Genomic DNA, 22,574 nt, shown 5'->3' with positions numbered 1-22,574 from the left:
CCAGCTGGAAGAAAAGCAGCATTTTATTTATAAACAAAAAAGCCTCCAGTTCCATTGTCCCTTCATTCATTCTTAAAATATTCATTAAGACATGTATTTTCCTTTCTAAAGCTAACGAGTGTTAGTAGTCAGAAGATTCTATAATTTACATTTTCCTGCATTCCATCTTACGTTCCTTTAGGTTTCCAATGCACTTAATATTTTATTTCAGTTTTGTATTTGACTTTGATTTTAATCAGATTTTTATACTTTGCGCCGATTGGAGTTCAAGAAAGCATCTGAATAAAATTACTGTCTGCTGCATTCTACTGTGCTGATTCCTGAAGCACTACACAGACTTTGTAGTCAGTGTTTCCTCCCGCACATGTGAACATGGTTGTGTTGTTTCTGTTTTCATTGTTAAAACCAGCGCTCTGTGCAGGTACTTTCAGAGCTCTCTCTTTATCTAACATTTCATTGTCTGATGTCCTGAGAAGAGCCGCTTGCGTTTTGCATGCTCATGATTACCCACAATTTATCATGGCATTCAGAGTAGAAAGTTTACTATATCTCATTTTTGATAAATAAATATAAAAGTGCTTTTTCAAGCAGAAGGTAGCTTTTAGAATACCCGAAAGTATAAACAAAACAAGGATATGCTAAAGGTTCATAACTATGTGGTCATCTTGGAAGGGAAAATAGAGAAAAAAAAAATCAACTCCACTCCCACCTTTCAAATCATAAGAAGTGAGCTCCTCCATTACCCAGGCAATATGGGAGGGGTTCTTGTGTCTCATTACCCAAGGAAATCTAAAATGAGTTTTATGCAAATCTTTCTGCGATGAAACATTTTATAAGTCATTATACTAAAAAGAACTTTTACAAAGCACTTGCAAAGTAAATCAGCCAATAATTCAGCAATATCTAAAGAAAATATGATACAATTAAGCTTTCCCATGAATTACAAGATTTCTACTGAGGCATTCCTGTATCATTGCAAACGTGGAGATGGATTTTACCCTTGGTTTTCCTCCCTCCATTGTCATTTCCCCACTTAAAAGCAATTTTTAAGACTATTTTGGTCTGTTGCTTATTGCTACTGAGACATTTAAGTTATAGAGCTTGATTTTTATTTTAGTATCATGAGAAATGGTTTCAACTCAGGGAAGCCCAAACTTCAAATACCCATGGAAGTAAGATTAATGGAGTTTGAATTTTGCAGGAAAATAACTTCAAAGGTGACATTTTTGTTGGAGGTACTGAAATATCTACAGTAATACTTTTAACGAGGGTTAGTCAAGAGCACTGCTTGGAGCAAAGAAATCTAACATATCCTATAACTGTCGAAAGGTGAGCCCGAGATGGATTTATGGGCCACACTTAACACTGTCACCTTGAAGTGAGGCACTTTGAAGGGCTGAATGAAGATGAACAGTCTATCTCTTTGGGGGAAAGACTTGCCATTTATTTTTTACTAGTTTTCAGAGCGATGCCATATTGTGTCATGGGTTGAACAGTGCCCAATAGGAATCTGTGCTGTGCTTTGCAAAATATCCTTTATTCTCTTCTTTCCTCCACTGGGAAGGTGTTCCAGGTGAAAGGAGAGGTGCCAAGGGAAATGTGGTGGATCTGGGTTCTTCTGGAAGCTTCCAGAGATGCCAACCAAATGAGAATGCTCCTCCTGTCTGGTCCCTTCCACCTACTGGCTCCTTTTTTCCCTTGTTGTGTTTCCTATCACTCTCCAAAAGCTGAAGTATCAGGTGAATAAGGAGGTTGTGGTTTGTTCGAGGTGAGAAATAATAGTATCATTACTCTTTAATTGTAGCACTTCATACTGTTAAATCCGAGTAAAAATGAGACAATCATAAATACCATGAAAACTAAAAGATTTTGACATGCCCTTAAAGTTAAAATGGCATAATCTTTTGCAACTACAAGTAAAATTAGGTCCTAGAGGTTTGAAACACAGTATAGCAAATATTGACAATATTATATTATAATCATCAAAATTGCTGACAGACTAGATCTTCATTATTTGCTACAATGACAATCATATTACAATATGTATAAATGTATTACATCAGCATGCCGCACACCTTAATTTTACATAATGTTACATGCAAAACATATTTCAATTTAAAAATTGTAAAGTGGTATAATTACTGCTTAATTATAATCTGCATTCACCTTACGTAACTGCCATTCTCTTGAGGGACAGGGTGGAAAATTCCTATTTATCCAAAAAGAAGCTTTTCACACCTTGATTTACTATAATGCCAATGATGATAATATCTATTAGCAAGGCATGATGTAAATAGGTAATAAATGAATTATTATGCAGTCATCATATAATGATTGGTGCTATGGAAAACAACAAAGTGACTCAACCCTTTCCCCGAACGCCCTGTGATCCAGAGAGGGAAGCTCATATACATTATAGATGTCCAATATCTAATGACAGCCCAGCATAACAAACAGGGCCAGCTTCAGGGCTCCGACACCTGTGCCTTTGCTCAGGGCCGTGTGCTTGGAAGGGCTCCAGCTTGGTTAATTGCACTGTGCCTCTTGCGGTCTTCAAAGTCTTCAACATTGTGAAGTAAGGTTCCCCTGTTTTCATTTTGCATTGGTCCCTGCCCCCGCGTAGCCTGTCCTGACAGTAGAGCTCAGTGCGGGTGGCTGATGAAGCGATGCTGGACTAAGCGGAAGACCCGCTATCAAGTGCAGAGGATGAGAAGATGGCTGAGGACTGGGGTTACAGGGAACCACCTCTCCGTGAAGGTGGAGCTCAAGCCGCGCTTTGAGTAGTGTGGAGAACTTAGGCAGGCGGCCAGAAGGAAGGGGCGTGTTTCAGGCGGGAAGAATTGTGTAAGCAAGCGTCAGGGAGAGGGATGAGAAAAGAGTGTCAGGAGTCACAACGCCTGCCTGGACTAAAGGCTTGGTGCAGCCAATGTGAGGGAAGAGACTCAGCCTGGGTGTAGACACTTTTAACCACTAGAGTGAGAAATACGGGTTTCCTGCTATAGAATTTGGGCAGCACATGAACATCGCCTCAGACCGAGTAGCTCGGGAGCAGAATCGAAGCCTCTGTCTTCATACAGGTTGAGGAAATAGAAGGAAGTGGCAGATGCAAGACGTGGGTGTGAGCAAGATGTATCGGAGGTGGCACCACCTTGATCGCTGGGGCAATGATGGGTTTCATGGCATAAGTAAGTCCTAGTGGCAGATTCAAGCAAGGATTGATATCATTAGCTATAGTCTGAAGATGGAGTAGATTAGTTAGCCAACCCCTGAGACTGGTCAGATGGCCTCTAGAAGTATCCAAACTAAAACAACGTATTGACTTGGACACTCTATAAACAGTTAAATACACAAACGTGCCTGCTTTGTGAAACTGAACCACAGAAAGTTAAAAAAGGCCAGCTCCCTGATATCCTAACAAAATATACTATTTGAATATTTTTAAGAGTTTTGGAGAAAAAGCTTTTGAATATGCATACACATCAGAAGTGCACACTGACAAAAACAAAATAAAATGAAAAACGTCTAAATTCCTATTTCTACGGAAAGGCGAGGTGACTCCATGTACCGCTGGGAGTTTTGATTTCCATCACTCCTTTCCATGAATACATATGCAAAAAGGAAATGCTCATTGCACAACCAGAGTGAACTAGCAACGTGATGCAAATGTGAGGCAAAGCTACCTGGGATCTCAGGCTACAGGTACGTCTACGCTTCAGTGGCTCTCCTCATCTCCTCCTGATAACGTCTGATTGACACCACACCAGCGTTACGTCTAAGGAAACCAACTGAATCCTACAGCCTCGCGCAGTTGGGCCTGAAGCTGTCAGTGCTGGGTGACCGCTGAGGCCTGACTGATGCCACCAGCTGGTGCGTGAAATGTTACCCATCACCTAGAAAGTCCATAGTGGGGCGTATCAACTTGCATAATTAGAGATGGGGAAGTAAAGATAGTTCTGAAGGTGTTGCCTTGCTCTCTCTTTGGCATTTTTTACCTACTTAAAGAGATGATCTTAGTGAAAAGGAGTTGCTTCTGCCCTTTTTGCTACGTCACTGAAGGCCAATTTTTGTGATTCTGTATTGATTAGCCACGCTGCTCTCAACTGTTCCAGTGGCAATTTATCGAGTCCCCTTGTTTCTTTTTCATTTTTCTACTCATGGTGTCCTTTGAAAGTACCTTTCAAAGGGTAGATAGAAATGGAGGAGGAGGAATGCTCAGATCTTTCAATTTTACTATGTTTTTTAAAAAATCTAATACTTCTCTGTTAGAGCAAAACTACCAGCCAACACAAGGACCAAAGTCTACATCGAATCAAATGATCTATGCTTTCTCCTCCCTCATGATCACAGAGTTCTAAAGAGTGGGCTATATAAATACATGCATTGTATCATTTTCTTTCAATGTTATTATATTACCAATTCAGAGGATACCACAGGAATTTAAGTACGACTTGGTAACACATAAGAGGATGCCAAAATTTCAAGACTCTGTAATGCCAGAAGAGATCAAATTGAAAGGCGGGTCCTATATATAATGTGTATAAATATAAATTTGGAGTCGTTGTAGATAGCATGGCTTAAAACGTACTATTGCTTCGAGACTAAACATCCTGACTGTCCTCGAGCTAAATTGGATTGAAGAAAAACACCACATTTAGTTGTTCCAGGGATGAACAGCCAGAGAAAAATGAGACTAGCTGGCCCACGCAAGGAGGAAGGATCAGCTACAAGGAGAGAAGTGTGTGCGTGGAGCTCAGATGCTCGCCTAAATCTAAGGACCTTGTGACTCATTAGAAAGACTTGCGTTCAGGGCTGGGTCCTTGAAGGCTGGCCACAGAGGCGACACCCCGTGTGGACCTCCCTGGGGAGGCACATGAAATGGCCAACGCCAAGGGCAGTGACGGTGGGTATTGTCTAGTGACACATGGCAGGTGGTAGCCTAACACAGAGAAGACGATGGAAACAATGAACGGCTCTCCATTTGGTGTGCGTGCCTACAACTCAGGTGGGGGATGCAAAAAGAGAGTCATAGGCTTCGCTGCTTTTACCGGAGTTCCTGGGAAGAAGGTCTGAAGTAAGTAAATTGCCGACAATGAAGAAAACCAGACTCAACTAAGTAGGAGTTAGGAGCTGAGATCAGAAAGAATTTTGAGAAACAGGAGATGGCTGAATGTGACAAATGCCGCGAAGAGGCTGAGGAAAGATGAGGCTTGAAAATTGGTCTGGCCCTTGGGCTCCGTTGTAATGAGGTCGTCAGAGACCGCGCCGAAGGTCAGTTTCTCCCCAGTGACAAGGGCACAAGCTGGACGGGAATGAAGCTGTAAAAGGAGCCTTGTGAGAAGAAATGGAGGCAGCAGAAGAAAACAGAGTTCAGGGACCAGTGTGTGACAAGGAATTCAGATCAAGGATCTACTGGTCAGGTAATTTTATAGTGCTTGTTAAAATTTAACAAGGCGTTTAGGGTTATGCTAAAAAGTTCACTGGACTTAGATTAACTTCATTTGTGTTCGAGATATATCTGCTTCCTGGATGGATACTTTCCACTGCATTCCTTTTCATTTTTATTTGCCTGTTTATCATTAGGCTAAGAGGACGAAAACACTACCTCTAAGAAATCTCAAAGTAGCCCACGCACATGGACACAGAGAGAAATTAAAGAGAGCAGGAGAGCAGGAACATGAGGGAGGAAAAGGAAAAGAGGGAGGGAGACTAAGGAGTGGACAAATACGTGTGTGCACATGGAGGTGCCCATGGCAAAACATATACACAGATGCACATGAAACCCCATGTATACACACAAGCATATAACCACACACAGACACACACAGATACACATGGCTGCAGAGATGCACACACAGATGCATGACATACATGCACACACTGACATGTACAGATGTACATGGCCACACACACAGAGACCCACATGGACACACAGAGATGCACATGACACACAGATACACATGGCCAGACTCACACGCAGATAGATGCACATGACCACACATGCACACACCGGCATGCAAAGAAGCACAATACCACGTGTGCACACATACTGCTCGCTTTATACTGTGTACTGTACAAAACTACATTTGTGAAAGCAAGCATTTATAGTTACATTAAAATCAGTAAGGAACAGAGAGGGTAGCAATTCAGCATTGCTAGGGTTCATAATAAGATAAGACAACATTTTCAGAAGTGTGTCAGCAAGTGTTAAGTCTAAAATCCAACCACGTTAACTGATTGCTCTGTGCAGACGCTATGGGGGGTCAGCTGGCTTTCCGATGATGGGGGTGGGAGGCCCTTGCAGCGCTCCCCGTCTGCGGGAGGCAGAGGGGAGCACACCCTATCTGGAGCCCATTAGGGCTGCGCTAGCACCAGGCATTGACAACTGTGAAATTATCAGCAACTGAACGTTGGGAGAATACGTTTTTGCATCAAAGGTGCCCTTTACTCCTCAACCAGAAAGCCAAACTGCTGATTCAAATGAGCTGACCCCTCAAAATTAAGGGATTCTTCATCTAAAAACTCCAAATGCTGGCTTTAACTACCTAGTTCTGGGGATTTGCCCTTTTTTTTAGGAGAAATGGCTTTTAATATCCTAGGGAAATTTTAATGTTAATGGTTTACATTAAACAAAAAGCAACTCCAGGATGTCTATGTTATTTGGAAACTATGTTTAATGCAAATTTACAAAAAAAGACATGCGGCACTGTGGGTCACTCCAGAACATTTTGGGGGGCTCTCTCTGTGGGATATGCAACCTCAGCCAAATGTTTTGAAGAGGCGGAATCGAATAAATTGCCCTATTTTGGGTCTTTCTCATCTGTATACAGTTGTGCAGCTCTACTAGACCTGAAAATTGCCCAGAGACAAACTTTAAAAAATAGAGTGCTTTCGAGGCAGAAAATTGCTTTTCTGCAGGACGGTCCAAAGGACAGGCAGTGGCAGGAGGGCAAGACGCGTCACCACGCAGTGCTATTGTAAAGCGTCTCCTGTGCGACAGAGGGGATCGTTTGTTTTTATTTTCTTCCTTATTAGACCACAAAAGAACGTGGCAAGAGTCACACCCTGGCTCTGACTTCAGCCCTTGAAAGCAGGTGCACAATTAGAGTTTTGAAAGTCCATCTTTAACCCCACATGTGGCACTTCCGTCCTATGGAAAACAAATAGCTTAATATACCCGATCATTTGGGGCTTTGCCAGTTTCTTCAATAGTCCTGCATGTTTGGGCTTTGGGATAACATATAAACTAATTTTAGATAGTCTTGGTTTTTGTAACTATAAGTCAGTTCCACAGTAGTGTTTCAGACAAGGCTTTGTAGTTTAATATAAAAAAAAAAAGTATTTTATGGATTTGGATGGTCCCCTTGATATTTTTGGAAGATTTTTTTATGTGGCTTAATTTCCATTTTTATGGTGGTATGAACGAAAAATGGGAGAAAATATGTCTTTTGTGTGTTCAGGGGTTTGAAGCTCCTTTGGGCCCGTTCCCATGTTAATGAGACAGCTGAGAGATATCAGAGTTTGTGTATTAATCTTCCCAGGCATTTGCGCACCAGAACTTCTCATTTAGCGTTTTAATGGCATTAGCTGTGAAGTTGCACAAAATTAACAGAAAAAAATAGCTCCATGTTATGGATCCATTGTAACAAATATCTATTAAAATCTATTGAACATACATACAGTACAGGGCAGGTCAAAATGTAGGTTTACATTTGTGAGTATGCGAAACAGTTTACTCTTGAATTATTTATTAATTATTGTATTACTGCCCATACAAGCAACTGCAAGCCTACTTTTGCCTCACCCTGTGAAGACAGTGAGCCTTATCGAAGAATTAAATATTTTATTTTTAAAAAATTTCGTTTATAGTTTTGAAATATTTTGTTCCATTGCTCACACAAAGGTTTTCTAAATAGGTTTATACCTGATTTAGATATTCATTTCATTGTTCATATTCTTTGATTTTAGTATTTTTTTAAAGTTTAAGGGAAAGCTTCCATTACTTTTACAACCTGTTTCTCTCACCCCGCGCTGGCCCACACATGTGTGCGGTCACTCTCCCGGTGACTAAGTGGACATGAAGACCACCTGGACATTCTTAATTTTCCACTGTCACTAGATGATTGAATTCTAAATTCAGGGAGCAGAAGGGGCCTGAGAAATCATCCAGGCCTGCACTCCCATCCCTGGGGAAGAATCACTCCAACGAAGAGAGGAGACTTCTCTAAAGTAAACTTTTCTTTTCTTCTGCTAAATTATATGTGTTGTACCAGGGGCCCAATATTTTTCTTCTCTTTCTTCTAAAATATCTATCAATTTTGAAGCACATATATTTTTTGATAAAAGTCATTGTTTTTTCATTCAACAAATGTTTCTCTATGCAGGACATAGTAGTAGCTAGACACTGAGAACACCTGGCCTGAGGTCCCCGGGAGTTTACCGTCCAGCGGGGAATGAACTCAGAGCTTCTGGTCACTAGCCTGGTTCGACCCACTCTCACCGCAGTGAGATGCAGCTGAGAGGCTCATTGTGCTGATGCTGACCAGCCTCTCCTTGGGCACAGGGCTAGCAAACTAATAGCTTCCCACCCTGTCTCAGATTTTATGCTTACCCACCCTCATTTCCCTGTCTCTACTATCTAAGACATACATCCTCAGATGGGGTGACATACTTATGTCATTGTTTGCCATTCAACATTCCTCAGGCAACACTTGGCCACTTTTCTGGAACCTGGATGCATCGGCATCTCCCTCATGCCTACTCCGTGGCTCTTACCAGCCGGCCCTGGGCGTTTGGTGAGCAACCCGGGGTCATGTCTCCAGTTTGACTCCCGAGTGAGTGTGCCTGAGAGGTAACTGGCAAATACTGTTAATTCTAAATGATTATCTGTTGTTTACAATGAGTCCACATGTTGGATGATAATTGCAGCTTTTCCTATAGGACTGAACATTTACATCATTCCCCTTCAAATGTTAATGAGTATCACCTAAATAGGCTTTGCTTGTGAGTTGCACATGGACCATAATTATACTCTCCTGTAAAAGCTACTCCAGAATTACTGCCTAGTGACACCCAGCAAGCGTGCCCTGTCTTCATTAGCCGCGAGTGTGCTGAGCTGTGACTGTCCCAGCGCTGCCGTGGTCTCGCTGACACATCGCACTGCCTCCAGCCTGCTGACCTTTCCCTCGCTGCCCCTTGTACTTCTTACCCTTTGACTCCTTTGGTGCAAAATGCTCCATTATTTTCAATTTGTGCTGTGCCCATCTCCTGCCTTGGACTATTAATCCACGCTGACCACAGAGACAAACGGAAGCAGACGATTGCTCACTCAGCACCGCCCTCGTTGAATTGCTATCGCTGGTTCAGAGGACTTGGCCAGGAGTGCCCTCGGAAGACTCAAATGGCAGACATGGTGCTCGGGTCGCAGAGGGTCCACCGCCGCACGCCAGGGTTTCTGACAAACGTTCATGCAGTCATCGCAGGAAAATCACACTCTGGTGCTCAGTGATAAATAAACCAGGAACTTCTACAGAATCGTTTAAAACATTGGTTCAGGAGTGAGGCATCTCTTTTAAAAGACTTCCTATATAGGATGAACTTCTGGAAATCTTCCTCTTTTTAATCTACAGGGTCCGGCAGAAATAGTGCCTGCTTGAAGTGTCATTGGTAGGGTCATAATATGGGTGTAATAATTTATAGTTTTAATTTGAACATCTCACCTACAATGTCATATGGCGTGCTTGCGTGTGATGTTGTTATGTTACAGAATTACATGCTTATGATTGCGTAATAAAAGATTTTCTAATGTAAAGGGGGCATTATTTGTGCCAGACCCTGTGTATTTAATCATAATTAAGTGATGAGTTATTTAATATCTCAGCATCTTGCCCTTTCACTACCCTATATTGTGATTTTACCTAACAGACAAAAATAGTCAGTGAGGTAATCGTGCTATTTGGATAAAAACCAACCTAGAGAAAAATTGGAGCTCATTCACCTGAATGGTTGTTTCAAGCCGTTCTCTGAACACCCCTGGAAACCCCCAGAGAGGCGAGCCCTCCCCGTGCCTTACTCTGAACTCCGCTGCGTTTTTAAAAATCTGTTCTGTGATCAGTGCCCTCATCACTCTGTGTTTGAGCAAAGAGTGTTGCTGCTAAAATTGTAGTTTGAAGTTCAGTGTAAAGTTTTAGGATAGAAGATGACTTTGTCCCAAGATAGGATCTCAGAGCACCTGCAAAGTCATCAGGAAAATTAAATAAACTTATTTAACAAGAAAAAGAAAACAAATTAATCTTTGCTGTTACTCATAGGATACTGCAATGTAAATAGAAAACATTTGGAAGTTCGTGTTTTAATATAAAGTGTATAATATATAGCAATTCTCTTCAAGCAAACTATGCAGTGGAACGGAGAGATTATTTAATAATTCTGAATAAATTAATTTAATCCTATATTAAAAATCTTGTATAATTTACTTACTGATAGGTCAAAAAGCCATAAAATATGAACATGATTGTCTTTTTTGTTACACATTAATTATGTATGTCTTTAAAATTGTGCTTTACAAGTGCTGTGGTCTTGCTATTAATTATTTGAGGTATATTTGAGGTATTTACTTGAGTGACTCTAGAAAGGTGGGCAAATGCTTAATTAGGTTGGCTGCAAATATTAGCTCAGTAGGTATTATCCAAATTTTCCTACCTAAACTTGGTATCCAAAAAGATCTGAGTGGAGAAAGTAAAAACAGTATTTCCCACTCTTCACCCACTGAACTTAGGCTGACAGACAAGGGTCGAAGACGGTGTGGCTGCTTTCCTTCTCGGCTGGTCTCTGCACAAGGTGCCAGGTAGAATTTAGACCTACTTGCTTTGGATGCAGACCAATTTTCTTGGACCTAACTATTCGTGTCTGGTTTGGAGGATTGGAGGATTTCCCACAACCTGTATAAATGCCAAGGAGTATGCAAATAGATAGGCTATTTTTATTTTTTTATGTTTTAAAATCTATTAAAATTCATTCCTTGAACACTTTTACTCCATTGGAAAGTGGCTTTTTGAGAAGTCCTCTATAAAATATACTCTGGAGCTGGAGCCTTCGCCTTCCCATTGTTTGTGTCAGCCTCCCGGGTTAGCCTCTCCCGCCCTGTCAGAAGACTTGGTCTCCTGCTTGAAAGACCATGATTAGTCAAAATGAGGCCCTTTAAATTTCTTCTCAATTAATATAGGTACCTTTTCAAAATGATTTGCATTTTAATTCTCTTCCTTTTCTCCTCCCTGAGAAAGGAATGCTCCTTTCTCATTCTCTCCTTCACCCCGCCCCCCGCCCCATGAAATTGTCCCTTTTTATCTCTTCTTTTCTATGATCTGGAATGTTTTCTTTTGTGTTTACTTTACAATCTTATTCTACCAGTTAGTTCCCTCTGTTAGTCACAATTTCCCTCCAATGACACTAAACCTCTACATTATTTAAAGCAACCCGAGATCATTAGGTTCCGCAGTAAATCTTTCAAAGTTAACTGTTTTGTAACAGCAAACGCTCCCTGTATTATTAATGCCACCTTTCCTTCTAGTTTATGGAGGCTACATCTTTTCTAATCAAAAGTAAAATAATCGTATTCCAAATCTGCACACTTCTTGGTAGTTTTGATTTAGACGATTTAACATTTTCTGCACTAAAATGAGCCCTTCACCTGAAAATTATGACACTAATTAAATGAATCTAATTTTTTTAAAAGTCAGTTGAAATCTATTCTATAACTAAAAGAATATCAACAAAATTTTGGAAAAAATAGAAAGGAATCCTCTCTTTAAAATGGCCCAGTCGGTAATCAGTGTTTTCATTAAAGACTTTCTTTCTTCCATGCAGGATCTGCAATTTAAAAAGAGATTGGGTTCCATCAGATTAACAAAGTACCTGCACACATGCCCCCAAATCCCTCCATGTTTAATTAAAATAAAACAAAATAAAAGCAACATGCTACCCCTTTGAATATCTGCTTCCTGGTCACAGCGTTCTTGAGCCATCATGACTTCTACAGCCATATGGTCCAATACGGTCGCTATGAGCTACCATGTGACTATTTAAATTTAACTTTTAATTAATTAAAATAAAATAAAATGTAACATTCTTTTCTCAGGTGTCCAAGCCACATTTCAGGTACTCAATGGCCACATGGTGCCCGCAGCTACCGCACTGGAAAGTAGAGATCTATAAAGTATGTACATTGTTGCAGAAAGTTCTACTGGACAGTTTTGCTGTAAATTTCTCACAGCCTCAACTTCCTCTTCCACATAAAGTGATGATAAAGACCGGCTCACAAAGTGGCCGGGGGTGGGGGTGGGTTATATGAAATCATATACATGAAGACACATTGGTAACTACTGTACATGCAGGAAAGTTTTCTTTCTTGGCTCAGGCTTTCTTAGTCTGGAGCCTTTCCCGTGATTATGGCTATTCCTTCAATTGAGAAGCAGTTCACGGATGAAGATGCATTTGATCATGAACAAAATTGTCCCTCTTCTAAGTTTTAAAATATTTCTATAGATGCTTTTTTGACAATCTCAATAATCTTTACCACTTTACTTCTTTGCTCTCTTTTATCACAAGGTTATAGGGTTATCATATTTTTTTTCTCTTCATGAAAGGTAGCTGAAAATTCTAGAATAAACCACAGGAATCATGGATCATGATTTTTCTGAAGTATCTAATATGATGTTTTGATATTGCCTTTCTTGAAAGCGAAGACATAGGTATCATGCACTATACAACTAATAAGATTTTAATGTGCAAGTGTGGTACCAGTGACCACTGAACATTTGCTCTATAAGGCCAACTTATCAAGTTTTACTTTCTTTCTCACTTTTGCTAACAATGAAAATGTTTAAACATCTTCCTCACGAACAGAGAAGTCTAATCCAAAGAACAAAAAAGCCCAACGAAAAATAGCACAACAAAAATAATAAACAAACAGACAAACAAAAATAATCATTTACCTTTTTTACTGAGTTAGTGATTTGAAACACTGAATCAATAGTTGAGAATTTTTATGGCTAAATAAATGGATTCCAAACTACTGAAACTTGGCTTCAGAATGCTATTTTGCCATCATTAATTGAAATTTTTACAACAGTAAATGTGAAAAAGAAAGAAAGGAATGAAGGAAGGAAGGAAAGAGAAAGAAAGCAATGGAAGGAGGGAGGAAGGGAGGGAGAAATGAAGGGGGAAAGGAGGAAGGGGGGAGGGAGGGAGAGAAATTGAGAGGGAAGGAAAGGAGGAGGAGGATGATAGCAAAAGCAGCTACAGTCATTGCCAGAAGCATCAAGGCTTTAAAAAGGTCCCAGGCAATCTCTGCCATGCAGCCATCAGCACCACATTGTCAGGAGAATGAACGAGGTTATTTTTTAAGTCTCTTCATCTCTCGTTTTCACAGCTCTCCGAGTTAAGCTTTCCAGGTCAAGTACTTTTCAGGAAAGCCAGAAAACTCACACAGCCCTTGCCATCCAAGTGCCCGAGAACCCTCACAGTCAAACACAGCTTAAAATTAGCCTTACAGGTACTAACTATCTTTTTTGGGCAGCAGCGCCTTCAACTAGAAAGCAAACATTGATTAAAGAACCAAATAGAATGTTTTGCCTTGATAACTGTAAGTAGCTTTCAGAAAGGACGCACATTCTCCAGATAGAACTTTGCTAAGTGAGGGTCAGTTGCCTTAAGTTTTTTTATAGTAGAAGCTCAACCCCACAGTAAGTGAATATTTTAACCACAAGAACACTGAAAATTCGGTGATATTTTCATAATTGCAATTCAGAGAGTCAATAAACACTGTAACCTGAAGTAGCTCACTTGGAAGAAAACTTGATTGCGTAGCTAAAAACATTGTATCACATGCTATTAATAAACCTAACTACTAAACTCTGAATATAATAGGACAATTACCTCCAGGAAGCATTAGTATTCATTACACCCAAAACATTAGTTTGTGTAGACAGCTGCAGACATGATGCGCTTAGTGCAATTATAGTGCATCAGAGACGTTCCATTGAGTGTTATTTGAAATTTTCTGCACATCTTTGTTTTCTGTCTCAGATTCTCTCTTTTAATAATACCCTGGCTAAATAAGAATGTATATTTTTCTTATTTATATGTATACATATAAATATAAATAAATAAATATATCCATATGTATAGATAAATATGAATTAGAAGACAAAATTGTTGTACTCCATGAAATATGATAATCTAGGGCAGCTGTTATCAACTAGTAGGATGCAAGAATTTTTAAAATGTGAAATAACTGAGTCCTTAGGGGAACTGATCTCTTTTCCCCTAAACTGGCAGTTAAAAAAATGACAATGGCCAACACAACAATAGCTGTCTGGTGTGAATGAATCAAAATTATGCCTATTTTTTTGTCAGGTTGGCAAAAAATATAGTATTTTTGATGTGCTGCAGAATATTAGTAACTGGTTTATTTATGGCATGAGATGAAAAACGTTGAAAATTGCTGATTTAGAGGACATGAGTTAATATATAGGTTTTTTTCCTTTGTAGCCCATATAATGTTTCAGAGAAATAATATCACATTGCAAACTAAATATTAACATCGGGTGAGCCTGTACTTGCTGTAGAAACTTAAAGTATCTTCTTTAATTCATTGTCTTTAATTTGGACTGTCAGTTGCTTTTCTTTACTTAGTTGTCAGTGCTAATTTCACGACATCATAAAATGACAATAAAAAGGAACCATTATAACTAATATTCTAGAACAGAATATAGCTTTAAAAGTAAAATTGTTGGATGAAGTTCAAGAAACTGATCAATGACACCCCAAATTCCTCAAATTTACAGATTGCATTTTAGAAACTAAATCTATGCTAGCTTAGAAAGTAACATGCTGAACTTGTGACTCTCAAAAATTCTTAATAACTGATAAAACAACAAAGTAATCCCCGATGAGCAAAGGGCTGTTTCAAATGTTCATTCAGAGCATACTGAATGAAGATCATAACCAAAGACAATTAAATGATCAGAAAGATCAAAAGTTATACAGATCCCTGCCCTGACCTTCATGGCACTTAGTGCCAAGGTGCGGCGGTGGGGACCAGAACCTGACTGAGGTCACTTGCATTGTGTCGCCTGAAGGGTTCCGGAATCTAGACGTTCTCTGCAGTTCACATAATGGGCCTGCAATCATTCCAACAGCACCAAGGCAGAAAATAGATGATGCTGAGAAATGAGACAAATCAAGTTTACTACCAAGGGAATCAGGAGGAGTGCAAATGACTGCCTTCATTTTTTTTAATGAAGGGGGGAAAAAGATGAGAAGGAGAAAGATTAAATAGGTCTCGACATTACTTAAAAGTGCATTTATATACACAATAGGTAAAAACATGCCAATGGATTTTATACAAATCCGTGAAAGAGGAAAAAATGATTTATCATGTTCTAATTGACCTTTTCACACTTTTTGTTTAAGGATGAAAGCATTTACTTATTGAGTGCCCCCTTCCTCCCTGTTGCTGTCTGTAATTCACTCCTTTAGGTTGCTGAGTAGTATTCCATTGTATAGTACAACCTGTTTATCCAGATTGTTTATTGCTGGACATTTTGATTGTTTCCAGTCTAGGGCTGCAATGAATAAAGTTGCCATGGACATACTATAACAAGTCTGTTTGTAGACATATGATTTCATTTCTCTGGGACAAATACCTAGATGTGGAATCGTTTGGTTGTATGATAAGTACACCGTTAACTTTATAAGAAACTGCCAAACAATTTTATGGAGTGGTTGTCTCACTTCACATTCTTGCTGAAGCCATTACATATATTAACCAAGGTATGTGAATACATACATATATAAAGGAAAAGTACTGGGTAAAAATTTATCACTGCCAGCGGAGAGTTATTTTCCCACTGAGAGAGCATCATTTTCTTTTACACTTTGACACCATGTCCACCAGTACTTGAAATGTGTTATAGTCCTTTAAATCCGAATAAAAAGAAAAAAAGGAGAGGGATTTATAAAATTGGTTTGGCTTAAGCAGAAGTAGCTTCAAAATAATTAATTTAGAATTAGTTTAGGCAGAATATTTTGAACCCCACAAGAATTTTATATGCCTCTCCTATCATAAGGAAAGCACTGGAAAGAGACCTGGAGTTTGGATTCCAATTAATTTTCTTGACTATCTACATGGCTTTTGATTAAGCCACATAAATTATCAGGAGTCCGCTCTCTATTGTCGGACAGGAGTAATGTCCAATCATTTGATCTCCTTGACTTTCTGTACTGTTTGTATGATGAGAGCATCCCTTTAACTGCATGACATGATTTTAATTTTTCATAGATTTTTAAGTTTTCTCCTAACTCAAATCAAATTCATTATTTTTAGTTGACTCATTATTTCTTTACAAAAGAATAAACAGAGATTTAAATAAAAACAGTTTTGCATTAAACTCCTGCCCCATGTAAAGAGATGTGAACGTGAATAACTGAATTAGATATAATTTCATATTTTTGGTTTCCAAGGTGAAAAAGTGAAGCAGGGTCGCAGCATAAATTTCTCAACAATATTTTTGTTAAAATAGTTTGTACTACACTTGTTCATGAACAGACATGACAGCCTCCTCTTCTCCAATGTTTTACTTCTGCTCGCCTACCGTCTGTGTCTAAGAATGGACATATGACTAATCTTCTGCATAAATTCCATGACAGACTTTATAAGAGCTCCTATGTCTTCATCTACATTTCTTGGCGATGTCTGCATTCCCTTTTAGTGGGTAAGGACACTATTATCATAATTCATATATAGATACAAAGATGCATGCAAGATAATTGCTCCACTAACTGCCATTAAATTAGGATGTGAATACTGAATAATAGATTAGAAAAGTAAACTAATGACAAATTGCCTTTAAAATACTGGAAGATAAAAATGAATCTCTTACAAAGGATATAAACCAGAAGATAAACATTCTATTTTATAAATTTTTGTATGAATTTTCTGTATTTCCTACATGTAGTCAGAAAATCACATGTTCTGGGTTTCAGGTTTTCGGATTATAAATAGGCTTATTATACTTAATACATGGAGGTGCTGTGTTGACTAAAATGAGATGACATGATGCTAGTTCCTAATAAGGTGCTTGGAGTAATTGCAGGAACTACCTACAGTTTAGACCCCATACACCACAGTCCAGCTGCGCAGCTGACACGAGGAGCCCCTCTCAAATGGTCCATCGCCACAACTGTATAACCTTCAGCCCAAAGGCTTCCATATCTATTTTACTTTTAAGTCAGTATCTCCACTGTGTTTAACAGCATCCTCGAAGGAATACCAAAACATTTTAAACCCTTACTTGTATTTTCAAGGTTCTTACCACCTGTGTGAGGAGGCAAGGTGAACAGACAGGAAAGAAGTAGAAGAGATCAGTGCAGAGATGCTACCGGGGGCCACATCTTCTGGAACAACACTCAGGCTCGTGGGGATTTCAGAGAAGGGGAGTCCAACGGGGCTCCGAGTTGGGAGGTGTCAGGAAGGAGTGGGCTTGAGGCAAAACTTAAGGGAAGTCTTTTCCTATTGAAAGAAAATCTAGAGAGGCAGAGGTTCCAAGGTAAACGCAGTAGGACGTATCAGAAATGCTGGCTGCAAACAGGCTTTTATGTCAGTGAAAACGTGAAATTCCAGTTGCATAGCTAGAATGGGACCACAGGAAGACTGTGGAATGTATACATTGAAGCCCACTTCCAGCCATTAAGAATCCTTCAACCAATGGGAATGCCTCAGTCAGATGCAATTTCCTTGGGCTTAGTAATGCTAAGAAAATATGTCTAAGTGTTCTAGTTGAAAGTAATAGCACCTATTTTGCATGGGCCACATTGTTCAAAACATCCCTGTGAATGAAGGCTAAGTATTTTTCCTAGTACTTATGGGCATTTGTCTTTTTGGGAAAAAAAAAAAAAGCACACAAAAGACAGCAATATAAACACCATAGTATAATTCAGTTTTATGCATCCAAAGTGAATATTTTCATTAAATGAAAGCATGAAGAATTGGCCATTTTCAACAGGATTATATCCAAAATGACATTTAGTGGTAGAGTAGTGATAGATAAATCATAATAAACAGGAACTTCTTTTGTGCTTTGTATTGATGCTTCCAAGCTTCAGCGGGGTCGGTTTACTGACTGTCCAAGAAGAACATAAGGTTGCTAGACATGTGGGATAAAGGAACAAAATATCAAGGTGATTTTTCCTTCTTTTCTTTGTGTATATATTGGTAACTAACTGGAGACAGAGCCAAACGACCCCAATTAATTCAGCACTGTTTGGCACAATTGGCACCCCCTGCTGAGAAGAGACCCAGATCTGAGCTAAGCAAAAGGTCTGAATTGGTTCTTCATCGTTAGAAAGATGTGCTTCCCAGATGAGTATTACTGAGGCTACCTGCATTATATTCTGGGGGCAGCTAACTTTGCAAATTGCAGGAGTCACACTCCAGATAGTCAGTAAAGAAAGACCAACACAAAATCTTTCCCTTAAATTTAAGAAGAATATGGCTATCGTGGACTTGAGATCTTGGTATGTGTCTGCACGTGTGTGTGTGTGTGTGTGTGTGTGTGTGTGTGTGTGTGTAGGGTTTATTTGCTAAATTGCTGAGTCTGATTAAAAAAATTCATGAATCTTCAACTTTGCTTTTGTGGAAATGTGCACTCTTAAGGTTTGTAGCCAAAGGCATGCTTTTCTACTATCTTTTTGTAAATTGAAATCTATTAAACTTGCCTTCATATCTCTTAAGGCCTTCCTTTTCTTCTAACCTTTGACAATTTTGGAACCAAACCTATATGGCATTAAAAGTGTCAACTATTTGGAACCAAGCCTATAAGGCATTAAAAGAAAAGTAATCTTGAGTGTTATTCAAAGAAAAGCGAAGTCTTCATGAGAAGCTAAGGAACCAGTAGATTAAGATCCCATTTGAAGACAAAGTTGATAGCTCATTTTATTCTTACTATTATATTGAAATAATAATTTGTTGAAATTATAAAAAGCTGGATTTCATTAGTAATCAGGAATCTAATAGATTGCTCTTTGGCAAGGAATTCATCAAACTTTGGAAGCTGTTTATCTGTTTGTTATAGGAGTAATATGACACTTGCATGGATATTTGTAAGTTATTTAAGACATTTTTAGGATAAAAAAAGTTTTTAGAGTAAAGAAATTCTAGTGTAAATAAGGTTTTTAAAAAAATAAAGCTAACATTTCTTTAAATGAATCCTGCAAGTGCTTTATGCTTTAATGATCTTAAGAGTTATTGTGTCTGAGAAGTGTTAGAATTTTCGCTGAAATTATTTTCAGTAGTATAAAATGGAGCATTCCCTTCTCCAGTTCCACAATTGAATGTCAGATTGGATGTTTTCTCTGCTCTTCCATAGCCCTCCAGGCAACATATGTTATTAAACCACAGACAGTCACCAGGGAAAGCCGTGAGCATGTGGGAAATTAGGGTTCCTAAGTAGAGAGAAGTTGGTAAATCTATAAAACTGTGGATAATCTCTCTCTTGGGCCATCACTCTACTTTAAATTATCCCTGTTAACCAAAATAAACTTAAGGAATCATTCCACGGTTAATGTGCTTTGATATATTTTACTCAACTGTGGTCAGGAGGTCTGTCTTAGATTTCTGTAACAGATGTTTTCTCTTGGCACTCAATGTTATTGATTTTGTGGGCAAAGGGACATGATCAATGAAGTGACAGTTGCAGCCTAAAACTGATTGGGGCAGAAAGTAGAGTAATCATCAGCTAACCTCAAAAGGCAGAGATTTGAGCTGCTTATCTGGACCTCTGGCCTTCTCAAAATTGGGAGGGAATCCTAGGAGACCTACTTTTTGCAAGGATTCAGTTGATACATACTTGGTATCAGGTCAAAAATACCATAAAAGCATCTTTTCCACGTTATTTTAGCCCAGGGGCTAGAAGCTCTTAAGGGCACTGCTAAAAAAAGTCAAGTCAACTTATATTTGTTATATAATGGTGAGAGGTGCCATCAACAGTTCTTAAGTTCAAGTTCTGAGGAAGGATCAAGTTACATTTCTTACTCTTTTTCAGGAGTAGATGTGGTCATCCGAAAAATAAATTTCCTCTACTATAGAAACATTGATTGATAGGTATATTTCATCTGTATCTGTATAGTAAAGTTGTCGCAATATTCATTTTATGCCCATTTAATTCTTTACTGTGTTTTATGTTCATAGAATTATTAAAACTATTTTATTAATCAAACAGTTACTGGCATGCCACTTGTAGGTACTATGTTAGGCACTAAGGCACTCTATGATGACTTATATACAATCCTTTCTTTAATATATCTTATAATCTATTTATCCATATTCACTATGTTGCGATGTGTCAATCAAAGCAAATAATCCATTCAAGAAGAAGGAAGGCCATGAGGGAATCTTAGGACAGAGTCTAAGATTAGAAACTTGTTAGATAAAACTGAAGGCAATGCCTATGCAAAAGTTCCAAAGAAGAGAAATTTTCTTTGGCAATTTTACCATGGGGTGTTTAGTAATTCTAGATTACACAGGGTTGCCTGAGAAAGTAGACAGAAGTTAGTCTGAAACTGAGCCCAAGTAAGCCCATGAATGGTATAAAATGCCCTGCGGGCAATGGGCCCTTTAAGGCAAAGGGGAAAGACAGAGCTAGACTCATTACCCACAGGCAAGTTGATCTGAGTGTATTTTCAGTCCAAGAGGCAATGATGGCTCTTACTGTATATCTCTCTCGTCTGTTGCAGTTGGCCCCGAGGTATGCTGGGAATAGCTCTGAGAACTCGTGTACTTCTAAAGGAACATAACAGTCTTCCTTCCAGTGATACTTTTGTATGTTTTTGGAAAATAGGAGCAATTTGACAAATGATATAAATGCCCTACACAGGCCCATTGGATTAAAAGTACTACCACGAAGGTTTGCATATTTCTCACGTTTACTTAATTTAAAAATAGTGGGCATTTATAACTTATCGGCTGATACCCTTATAGTGTGAAACCATGTTAATATACAGGGTCCGGCGGAAGTAAGGCCTGCTTGAGTTTGTGGTTGGTAGGGTCATCAGATGGGTGTGATAATTCATAATTTTAATGTAGACATTTCACCTAAAATGTCATACGGTGTGCTTGAGTGTGATAGTGTTATGTTACAGAATTACATGTTTATGATTTTGTAATAGAAATTTTTGTGATAAAAAAGTATAATTTGTGCTGGACCATGTATTATCAAAGTACATCGAACACCCTAGAAAGTTAGGCTTATCATAGACATGATATCTATCTTATAACATTAAAAGAGACAGCAAGAAAGAAAGGATTTTTCAAGTCTCATGCATGTATTTACTTAAAACTATAAAACATGTGCCTTTGGACATATGTCTTCTAAATTGGCTTTTCTCATGAATAAGATTTGGTAGTATTTTTAAAAACAGACTATTGATTTGTTTAACAAAAAAAAGTATGAACTGTGTGTCTGATATCTCACTTTGAAATTAAGGACTTTTTTGAGTATTAGTTAGATATTTGGTTGATATGAAAGCTGAACACTTGAGACCACCGGCAGCAGAATGCCGTAGGCAACCAGGCGTAACAAAACATGGTGCGTGGAGAGGTTGCCACTACTCCTGCTATTTAAAGACCTATTTTCATGAGCTTATTAGCTCCTAGTGATCCCAAAGGAGAAATACAATTAAAACTTAATCATACCAAAAGCTGGGATTCTTCTGATTCAGCGAACTTGTAATCTATTATATTTAGAGTTTACTTGTAAATGCCTGAACACTGAGAATGAGAATCATATAAATGGACTTCATTCAGCAATGGTACAACTCCTTGGAATCCACATCACAGGATTTGCCTTGTCTACGTTCACATCACTCTCTCATGCTCTCTTCCCCCCTCTCTTACGCTTTTCAGGGTTTCTAAATGTGGCATCTCTCTTTTCTTCGGAGAAAGCAGAAGAGCTCCCATTCCCTTTAATGATCACATTATACCATTTCCTGGATCTCAGATATGAAATCAAATCCTTACAAAATAGATGATGCTGAGGAATTTGAGCCCACATTAGCAAGTCCAGGAAAGAGTTTAGAGATATGTAAAAACCATGCTCAAATGGCCCTCTATTTGCCCAAGAGCTTGAGGGGAACAGGGAGATCTTATTACCCAGAGCACTGAGGTGACTACACTCCCTCATTTACAAATACTGATTCTCCAGCATGTCCCTACCCTACCTCCCTACACTCACCACCTCCTTTTTAATGGGATAGTTCGAGCTTCCTCAAAGCCAGTGGAAGCCGAGTAAAAGAGAAAGAAGCCACGAGAGGAGACAGGACTGGCACTGCACCCCATAGCACTGAGGGTTGTCACTGCTTCCATTCAGGGGCTGCGGGGCTGTGCTGCTGCAGAGGGAAGCCGGGGCAGAGCATGTTGAGCGTGACAGGGGACACTCGATAGCCAGGGATTCTGCTCGTTTGGGTCTCTTTTTCCAACTGACAGTCTAGGCCTTGAGAAAGGAAATGAACAAGCGAGATGG

Source organism: Pteronotus mesoamericanus, unplaced genomic scaffold (assembly GCF_021234165.1).
Source record: "Pteronotus mesoamericanus isolate MK-2021 breed Mesoamerican mustached bat unplaced genomic scaffold, CSHL_Meso_final contig_169, whole genome shotgun sequence".
Classification (NCBI taxonomy): Eukaryota; Metazoa; Chordata; class Mammalia; order Chiroptera; family Mormoopidae; genus Pteronotus; species Pteronotus mesoamericanus.
This window is presented reverse-complemented; position numbering follows the sequence as displayed.